Source organism: Hordeum vulgare, chromosome 3H (genome assembly GCF_904849725.1).
Source record: "Hordeum vulgare subsp. vulgare chromosome 3H, MorexV3_pseudomolecules_assembly, whole genome shotgun sequence".
Classification (NCBI taxonomy): domain Eukaryota; kingdom Viridiplantae; phylum Streptophyta; class Magnoliopsida; order Poales; family Poaceae; genus Hordeum; species Hordeum vulgare.
The window spans coordinates 618,656,659-618,667,664 of NC_058520.1; the positions used below are offsets into that span (position 1 = coordinate 618,656,659).

Here is an 11,006-nt window from a genome sequence, read left to right on the forward strand (position 1 = left end):
CAGCCTCCGAGAGTGCGCCGGACCGGTATGGGATCCTGTCCCAGCGTGTGGCTGGGTTGGGGCATCCGGCTATACATGTTAGGATTTGGTGTGATGTTTATTTGATATTTGGCTCGGATATTCAGCACACTTTCATTAAGGGATAGGAGTAGCAACAGGTGTTGCATAGACGGTGGCTTTAGGCTGACTGATGTACTACTTTGTATGATGTGTGTGAATAACTAATAAAGTAGTTGTATGCATTGTCGAGATGCAGAGGCCGGGGTATATCCTCCTATTCTAAAAGAAAACTGCTTCAGCTGCTTGCCACAAACAAAGGTAGCACAACCCAAGATCCACTCCACCCACCAACTACCCGCCTTTGAAATGAAAAAACAACTTTGTTGTAGTTTTCTGTGAAAAAAAGGTAGTTCTGTGGAACTTTTGCCCGAAAAGTTATAGTTTTAAGCTATTAACTTGGTTTCAATGTGATCGGATCAGATTCAACCGTGCACAGTCTAGTGTATTTCCCAAATTTATATCAGTATATATAGAAACATATTTAGTACATAACATTAAACGTATACCATCTTAAATATAGAACCAATTCGTATGTAAAAAATAAGGGTAGTGATAAGTTCAAATCTTCTCGATCTTATTTGAGTGAATCGGGTGTAAATGCAGGGATATGGTCAAATCTTTTTGACCTCATTTCGGTGACCCCGGAGTAAATCTTGTCTACGTACAAATCAATATATAGACATAAAATCAAGTATTCTTCTGGATGCACAAGAAAAAGACGATAAGAACAACTTTGTGTATATATCTTATGGAGGGAGAAAATATTGACTGAGATATGGAGTAAATGGTCTCGAGCTACAAGTCTATATATAAAGATACAATTGGGTACGCCTTTGTACACCAAAACTGAGAGGAGAAGAAGATCATAGTGTCTAGTCTAATGGAAGGCAAAGCTATTCTTCTTTGCCTCCTGGTGATTGTGCAGCTCGGAAATTCCATTCATGTTGGTAAGAAATTGCTCTTACTTTCCCTATATATATTTCCTTTCAGGTATCAACCAGAGTAGAATAATATTGTCAGATGAACTACACAAATATCTTTGGAATTTTTTCAATATGGACTTATTTTAATTATGTGTGTTCTTCTCTACAGAGCAATGTTTTAGTAGAGTTGCATTTGGAGCTCATGAATGCACGGAATCAAAATGTCGGTTGTCCTGCCACCAAAAATGGGGAAAAGATATCCTGAATTCTTTCTGTAGAGTCCATATCCCAAACTATCTCCATTGTTACTGCATAGTCTGTATCACCTAGAGTTGCACTATGAAGTCATGTCCAACAATGGATAATGATAGGTCTAGTAATGAAACCTTCTTATGATATGCATGTAATATCCAACAATATGGAATTATTTAGGTGTTGTAATCTTGATATATCACAATTTCTGATGCGGATCACCCGCAAACACTTGCCTTGGACGACACCGTCACAACACCGATTACCATCGTGCACTATATCATTCTGGATGACGCCACCGCCGCCACGGTCACCATGTTGTCGTGCCGTACACAGTGTCCATCCCTTGACGTGGACGACGTCTCCGTGATGCCAAAGACCACACCGTCTCCATCTAGTGGCATCACGCTGCCGATGGCCACCAGCTCAGGTTGTGGTCCACCACGTCACAAGGGCTCCACTGCAGTGCCGTCACCGCCTCGGATCGAGAAGGCTCTCATGCTAATTGTTGGCGATGCCTTTTTCAGTGTTGCTTCTTCTTCTTCCTCACAATCTCTATCATCTCTCGCAAGGTTCACTCTTCTCTCTCGAAGATAAGAGCACACATACACACACACGTATACCAAGGAGCACAGAGCTTTGGTGGAAGGCTCTTCTCCTTTGTGAACATAGTGGATACATAGTTTCGGTCAGCCCGCGCGGCCTTGTTTTTCTTATTGACTCAAAGTAACATATATGTACACAGGAGGTGAGCCTCATGCACACCCTAGCTAGCCGACATTCTCAGCCACTAACCCACTAACTAATGCCCTAACGCACTTCATGGAGTAACCACGTCCGAAATTATCTCCATTATACATGCATGCACGAACTATTTACCCAGCAATTCTCTCGGCTAGGACATAACAAACTGACGCATGCACACCTAACAAACCGAACAACTTGCAGTGTCCCCACATCGTATACTAATCATACACGCAAATACATATGATCAAGATTAGGGATTTACGGAAAGATGTCACAACACAACTCTAGACATAAATAAAATATTACAAACTTTATATTACAAGCCAGGTGTCTCGAAGGCTCGAAAAGATAAACTCGTATACAAACAAGTCAGCCGAAACAATAATATTTAAGTACAGACATAAGCAAACAATTTGCTTTAAGAAGGCTAGCACAAAACAACATGGATCGAAAAGGCAAGGCCTCCTGCATGAAAGCCTCCTAACTACTCATCATCCTCCACGTAGTAGTAAGCTTCGCTGGGTAGTAGTAGTCGTCGACGCATTAGCATAAACTAGTCGTCAACCCATGCATCCGCACGGGCTAGCATTATATATAACTACACTTGGTAAAATTTCATTGGAAGACCCTGACTCTACTTGCAATTTTTGGGAAAAGGAAATATTCATAGAAAAATCAAGTTTACTCAAATTTAAATGCATCTAGGGAATTTTAAAACATTCTTGTGTTCTATTATGCTCAATTAAAAGTGGATAAATTGTGTTTTGATTTGTCTATTATATAATGAGGTGTGTGAAACTAACAATCAATGTATGAAAAGAGTGGTTCAAAGAAACACTAATCCAGACAAAATGTTGTAGGGGGAAATTGGAGCATGAGAATCCACGATGACAAACCCAGGCTTAGTATTTTTGGTTTTACTAATAGCTCGGATGTTTGGTTTTACTAATAGCTCGGATGTTCATTGACATAACTTCTCCGTGTGGAATCAAACGTGTATAGAGGAATTCAAAGGGGTCGATTTATATGAGAAACTTGATTATATAAGTGACCTAAACTCTAGTGACTTGGAGAACAAATAGAAGCGATCTAGTATGCTAAATCTAGACTTTAAATGTGTGGTCACTGAGGTCTGCCAACTTCAACCAGTTATGTTATGTTTCAAAAGTTTTATCCATTGAATAGTGTCCAAGAAGTCCTCTAGAAATATGGTTTAGAAATAAACATGTATGTGTGAAGATTCAACCAAAGAATTTTCTTGGTAAGTTGAAAACATAGATAGGAGAACAACTACGTTTACGTGATGTCGAAATCTCCATGTCTCAAAATGTATCAACCGATAGTTAAGTTTAGAAGCATCTTATAATTAATTAAGTGATAATTAGTTGATGAACATACATGTGAAACAGTCCGAGCAAGTCTTGTGTTTTACATCCATAGAATACAGAATGAAATAGTTCGTAATATTTAACATGATACATGTGCACGGACTCACGTCTAAAAGCAAAAAAATAAAAATAAAAAAATAAACAGAATACATAATGCAAAACAATGTTTTTTTTCTCAAAATATCAAAAGAGTGGTGCGATAAAGCAAACCTCTGATTGGGCAAATATTCACATGATTGAGGCTATCCATTATTATGATGATGATTCCAATATACTTGTCAGGCTGAAAATCTAATTGTTGCCATGTAAATAGGAAGCTAAATGCTGAAGCATGTACAGAGCTTGAGCAAACAATACCAACAGTGTTGCAGGCCCTATCATCTCTCATCGACGATTACTTTGCACCGAGAGCACTCTCACAGTCTTCAAATTGTCCACCTTATTTCTGGCCGTTCATGTAGTCATGGACATGCACATGCACATGCATGTTAGCTTGATTCAACCAAGCACGTCTCAAGGCTATGCCAAAGAATTTTTGACATTGTGTGCGTCTGTTTTCCCAAACAGACAGAAGGGATTAGCATAATATACCTCCGTCTCATAGCGGAATTGATCCAGCAGCTGTATATTTCCAGCTGCTGTCAACACAAATAGGCTAGGAAATAATCAAGCAAACCTGTCAGTAGGTATCTGCTGCAGCTTTTCATCTCCTCCCAACACTGATTGGCAAGGAAGTAATCTAGCTAGCTGCATAAGTCCGCTGCCTTAACCTATCTCTTTCAGCTTGAGATAGATAATGGATTTTTCCCATGGAAGAAGATATACATGTTGGCGTATTTTTTCATGGGAGAAGAGAGAGTTGATGAGAAGGAATAGATCTTGGAGAATAGTTAGAAATCATGGAGATTGAGGCCGTAGAGCTCTAGGTAGGTCGAGATCGAGATGTGAGTTTTTCTACTTCTACTGATCAAGACGTGAAAAGAGGCGTGGAGTTGTAGATATATTGGGATTGATTTTTTTTACTTCTATTTTTTTACGGACCAAATATTATGGGCCTTGAGTATTTTATCTGGGAGTGTTTTACTTCTATTTTTCAATCCAAAAAATATTACGGGCCTTGATTTTTTACTGAAAGTTTTTATGGTTTTGAGAGAGAGAGGTGCGTTATGGGCCTGGACTTTTTTTCTTGATGATTTTATGGTCTTGAGAGAGAGGGAGAGAGAGGTGCGTGAGAAAGTAATAAAGAAACGTGAGAGTGTAAGCCAGCCAAAGAAAAAAGGGAGATGTGGGAGTCCGTAGGCTTGTAACAACCTAGAAAGGAGATGGGGTGATTCTAAAAAAAAGGAGACGGGAAGTTCTACATAGATTGTGGTAGAACTACACCGTAATAATTTGGTCCCACCAGATTAACGGCTCATAAAATCTAATTAACGTGGGATTTCCTAGAGAGCCACAAATTAGTATAAGTATAGATGAAAGAAGTACATGTGTATGTGTCTATCATTATTGATGACAGCCTGAGTTCAAACAGACTAAATTTCATAAACCTTACAAGTCCAGAATGAACTACTTGATCAGAGACCAACAATCATAAAACTAAAGCTTAAATTATAGTTTAATCTTACTGCAATTCAATTAATGAGCAGAATCTCGTGGTGGTGGGGGCATTATCCGCGGAAGTATCCTGGCAACACTTCTCCATCGGTATTCGAGAAGCACCCCTAAAAATGTTGTCCATACGTGTTGCCGTCCCCACCTACCATGGCCGCTGCTGCAAATTCTCAAGACACCCGACACACAGCAAAATACACTTGTGTCACTATTTTTCAACACAACCAAAACTCCTGTTTGCCATTACATGTCTCCGACCGTAGGCATCATCACTTTCTTGACCACTATGACTTTCTTCACCACTATCTTCGACCAGATCAATTCTGATATAGATATCCAGTGACGTCTTGTGCCAAAAGCTGAGATCTCTAGAAGGAAGACCGGAATCCGCTGGTGTCCAGATCGAGGAGGCCGGCATGCAATAGATCGAAGTTATGGAGCACGAAGAATAGCAGGGCCGGTGAGAGCACTTCCCATATCTGGCCTGCGCACCGAGCCCTTCCACAATTCAGACCCCTCCCGCTTAGAAATGCCTGGAAACCGCGAGTTCCCGTAAAATTTACCTGTTCGTCCTTCTGTTTCCTCAGTCGAACAGGGAAACCCTTTCCCCCACCCCGCGACAGGAGCTAGACGAGGCGGCGCTTGAGAACCCTTAACGGCAGCGCGTATGTATGCTCGTCTCGCCATCCCTTCCGGCAACTGCTTCCCCGTCGCCACGGCTCCATCTTGCATGCCCCCGCAGCCCCAAACCCTTCTGGATTTGGCCGCCGGCAGAGCTCCATCTCAGACGCCGATCCTTCCTCTTCTACATCTTAGCCGCCCATAGAGCTCCATCTCGGCCACCGATAGAGCTCCATCATGTTCTAACACTCCAGCCCTCGATCTGACCTTGGTAGCCATTTGACCTCCTCCTCCTTTGTCCCCTTCTTCTTCTACTCTGCCATCCCACCTACTCATATATCCCTTCTTATTCTCCTCCTCTGTCCCCTCCTATGGTCCACTATTTTTGCAAAGTTTCCTGACCTATGTTTTATGTTCAAATGCAGATTGATTTGGTCACCACGAGGCAGGTTTATGTTGAAAATCCATGTATTTATATGTCCTTTGAGATGTTGATTATGGGATGTTCTGTCCTACTAATGTGATGATCGAATATTTCTTGTTTTTTTTTTCTATTTCAATTGATATGCTGAATGTGTGATGTTGTGCAAGTGTGAGTGATTCTCTGTCAATTCAACTTATCAAGTGCATAATTTTGTGTCTACCTGTGTGTGCATTCTAGCTCCATCATGTCTCCACTAGACTTAATTTCCTCAATTACCGAAGAGAACAAAAGAAGAAAGAGAAAAAGAATTGTATTGACAACAATGTATCTTGAGTCAGTTTGTCTTACACTTGCTTATCTTAGTACACAGAGGGCACCAAAGAGTTTAGAGTGCTTTAGTGATGACGAACATCGGTATGGTCTTAGAAAGTTGTTGCTCAAAGAAATGTATAATGGTTCAATTACCACAAAGCTAGTAGGATCTCGTTCGACCTTCAGGTCCAAAGAAGAAGGAATATTTTCAGGAGAATAAAAACCGAAGGTCTCGCACCAAGGACCATAAGTAGCAGCAAGCCGAGAAAGAAACTGGGATTGCGGTATTGGGGAATACAGTGTGGGCAGAAGACGAGTTGAGAATAAAGAAGTGACAAAGCTTTTCCCAAACTGAAATTCTGCTTGAATACCACCACTAACAAAGCTAAACTAAACAGAAACAACCTGGATAGCTGTATCACCAACTTTAGAGTCCGGAGTGTAGGGCAGATGTCCCGAGAGAGAGAGCGAGAGGGAGAGAGAGAGAGGGAGAGGGGGAGAGAGAGAGGGAGAGGGAGGGGGAGGGAGGGAGAGAGAGAGAGGGAGGGAGGGAGGGAGGGAGGGAGGGAGAGAGAGAGAGGGCATAGGTAGTTCAGTAGAGATACAACCACATCAATCGGAGATGGAGTCACTCCACGCCAAGTGTGGACTGTCGGTGATGTTATTAGCAGGGGGCACAGGTGAAATTGCAGACCTTCATCATTCAAACAGGATTGGTAGTTCATAAGAGCAAGACTATGCTGAACATGGGAGTTCTGAGGCCAAGAACCCCACTGAGGGGAAGCCTGGGGAGAGACTTGAGGGGTAGCGGGATCCTCAGGTTGGCCATGACCATGTTGAGCATTGCCATGGCCAGGTACAGGAGCATTACCATTATGAACTAGCCAATTATGAAGTTGTTGTTGGTAAATTTGCTCAGCTGTCATGTCATCTCCAAACATGGGGTGCGGATCACCATTAGCTGGCAAAGGTTGCTCGGTGGCATGTGAAACTTCAGGTAAGTGGGCATTCCAATCTTTGATGCACAGAATGAATACAGTCACAGTGCTTCACTTGCGGGCACCACCAAGCTGACGCGTGACAAAATCTTTAGGGATCAAACTAATATTAATCACTCTAGCTTTAATCCAAACAATACGACAGTCTCCATTAGGCTGATGCCAGGTGCTCAAGCGACCAATGTTATCAACCGAACGATGGATGTAATGAACGGTTTGACAATCATTAGGGAAACCAATATACATCAACCATAACTCAGGACCAAAGCCACTCCCACAGATTCCACCGAAAGAGCAAACGAAGCTGGGGAGAAAGAGACTACCAAAAAGAATTCCTTGGTAGATAAAGTTGGAAAGAAGATAACCGTAGATCCAAATTTGTGACACACCTGATCCGCGACCGCCAGGCCGTGAGATAAATCCCAATGAATAAGTCCTTCCATGGGATGCAAGACTAGAGATCACCATAGTTGCGGTGGCTGGTGGGTGGGAGGAGGTGGGAAATTCCCATTCCATATACTCATCTCTTCATCGAAAGAGTGGGTATCAAGTCAACAACAACCCCAAACTCCTAAAGAATTGTATAACTTATGTCATTCTCTTGCCAGAAATGTCATGGAGATAACTTTTGGATTGTGGAAGAAGAAATGGGCCATCCTAAGAATTCAATCTTTCTTTGACATAAAGGACCAGGTAACAAATGTCCATATGGTGTTAAATAATACTCCCGTGTCCCAAAATAAGTGTCTTAAGCTTAGTAAAAATTTATGTTAGAGCTAGTACAAAGTTAAGACAGTTATTTGGGGATAGAGAGAGTATATGTGAATGAAATTGTTTGCAGATTCGAATTATTAATGCTTGTTGTTGATACGCCCAAACATATCTATAATTTCAACTTGTTCCATGATCTTTTGGGTGACATTGTTATATGTTTTGCTACACTTTTATATCATTTTACACATATTTGGACTAACCTACTAACTCAGTGCATCCAGTGCCAATTTCTGTCTACCGATGTCTATTTTGTAGGGGCTTTTACCCAATTTTACGAAGCCAGAAAAAATCAAAGAAAATATATAAAAAAATCAGCATAACGGAAGCTTCCAGATCACCGAAGACGGGCCAGAGGGGGGCTAGGGGCCGTCCAGGCGACCTGCTGGCGCGGCCTACCCCCTGGCCGCACCAGGAGGCCGCCTGGTTGGGGCCCACCTCCTTTAACGCCCTCCTTTGGCCTATATTTACCCCCCATGGAGGAAACCCTGATTCCGGAACCCTTTTCTCTAGAAGCAATTCCGATCTGCGCCGCCATCGCCAACATGTTTCGGGGGACTAGAATTCATGTGCCGACACCCTGTCGGGACGGGGAATTGCTTCCTCCCTCCATAAAGCGGGAGTTGTTCCTCCTCGGGGTTGAGATCTTCTACAGTAGCTATGTGGTTAATTCTGTCTCTCATGATGTGATCTTGATTGTGATCATGGGCTATGTTAATCTAGGATGATCCCATGATGTTTCGCCTTCTTCTATGTATTGGATTGATGTACTCACCAGATCTTATCTAGTATAATCCCCGAGACCATGGTGATAGCGGTCTATTGGACATGGATTAGCAGAATATTTTCATGAGTGGTTTCCTCTTTTGTGAATTGATTGAAGATTGAGAGTCTCTTGGTGCTTGTCTTTGACTATCCTTGAGATATGTTGTGGTGATTGTGGTACCCTCTTTGGATGGTCGCGGTGACACCGGGAAATCTATAGAGAGAACTACGAACTCTGAGGTGTGCTTTTGTAGCCCTACATAATTCTCGCCATCTCTTGATCACAAAGGAATGACCTCCGAGTACGTCTCCATTGCATGTTTTAGTGGAAATATCATGTGATTAGACTATGTTAATGTTGTTGGGAATTGCCACTAGTGAAAGTATGAAGCCTAGGCCCTGTTTCTCACCATCGTTACATCGTTTATGCTAACTTTTGTTACTTGCTACCTTGCTGCCATTTTTATTTCAAATTTATATTTACCTTGCTTTGCCACACCTATCACCCATATTTTACCATATCTTCGCCGAACTAGTGCAACTATACAACTGACAATTGTATTAGGTGTGTTGGGGACACAAGAGACTTCTTGTATCCTAATTGCAGGGTTGCTTGAGAGAGACCATCTTCAACCTCTACTTCCCTGAGTTCGATAAACCTTAGGTCATCCACTTGAGGGAAATTGCTGCTATCCTACAAACCTCTGGGCTTGGAGGCCCAACATAGTCTACAAGAATAGAAGCGTGCGTAGACATCAAGCTATTTCTGGCGCCTTTGCCGAGGAGGTGAGTGCTTGAAGGTATATCTTTAGATCTTGCAATTAAATCTTTTTGTTTCTTGTTTTTATTTCACCAGTTAGGCTTAATGGAAAACAACAAAAATATGAGAGAGCTTTATAAACTTTATCTTGAACTAGGACATGAAGTGTTTGAGGGGAAAATTAAAAAACCTATGGAACTTCATTATTTGCATAACAATTGTGATGGTGGCAATGTTATTAGTATGCTTCCTTTGAATACCAATATTGCTAATGACATGGAAATCTCTAAGCTTGGGGATGACGGGTTTGGCGAACATGATATTTTTAGTGCCCCAACTTTTGAGGAGAAAATTTGCTATGATGATAATGATAGACCTACTCCCACTATTACCAATGAGAAAGATTATGCTTATGTGGAGAGTAAGTGTACCTTTTTGCTGGTGGATTATGGTAACAATGCTTTATGTGATACTTATATTGTTGAGTTTATTCATGATCCCACTGAAAATTATTATGAGAAGGGAACATATGCTTATAGATATTTCAATGATATCAGGTTTCCTCTCTTTATGTTGAAGGTTTTGAAGCTGCACTTGTTTTGCCTTCCTATGCTTATTGCTTTGTGCTACAATGAATTATTCTATTGCAGTATTCCTATGTATAGGAAGCATGTTAGACTTAAATGTGTTTGGTATTTGCTCCTTGATGCTCTGTTTTGTTCTACAACTCTTATTCCTACAAGAGCATCATTAAAATCGTAAGCCTATCTTTATGGCTATAAAGAAAGAGCTCTAGGGAGACAACCCTTGTTATTTTTACTTTGAGTTTTTACTTTCAGTTTTTAGTGGTCTTGATGTGTGTTACTACTGTAGCAACATCATTGTATATTTATTTTTATGATTTGTGCCAAGTTATAGCCTCCGATTGCAAAAAAGTTCAAAAATTATGACATGTTGTCCACAAACAGATTCTGTCTGCTTGACACAAAAATTCGCCAAAAATCACCACATCATCTTTTTTATCTAAATTGTTTTGACAGCATGCTCTATATAATTGCCTTTCTCGAATCTATTCTGCTTTTTTTATTTGAGTTGAAGAAGTGTCCCGAATAAATTATTTACTATCTGATGTTCTGTTTTTCACAGATACTGCCACGTTTTGCGTTTTCATTGTTTTGCAAATCCTAAGCTTACTTTTTATTTGGAAAAACCTTTTGGAAATCATGAGAAACAGTAGCTTTTCATGAAAATCTTTGTTTCCAGCAGGTAGTGAATTATTTTATTAAGGGTACTAACCACTCTAATCACCTTATGATGACTTTCGTATGAATGGAGTTTTAAAGTATGCGATGGGAGATGATGAAAGAAGATACA

At 41.0% G+C, this 11,006-nt stretch overlaps 1 long non-coding RNA gene across 1 annotated transcript; it reads left to right on the forward strand.

Annotated features, from left to right (window-relative positions):
- Positions 1 to 821: 821 nt before the first annotated feature.
- On the forward strand, positions 822 to 1,430 carry LOC123441210. Its single transcript, XR_006630432.1, has 2 exons — positions 822 to 1,007; positions 1,153 to 1,430. It is a non-coding gene; the product is annotated as an uncharacterized LOC123441210 (long non-coding RNA).
- The last annotated feature ends 9,576 nt before the right edge of the window (positions 1,431 to 11,006 follow it).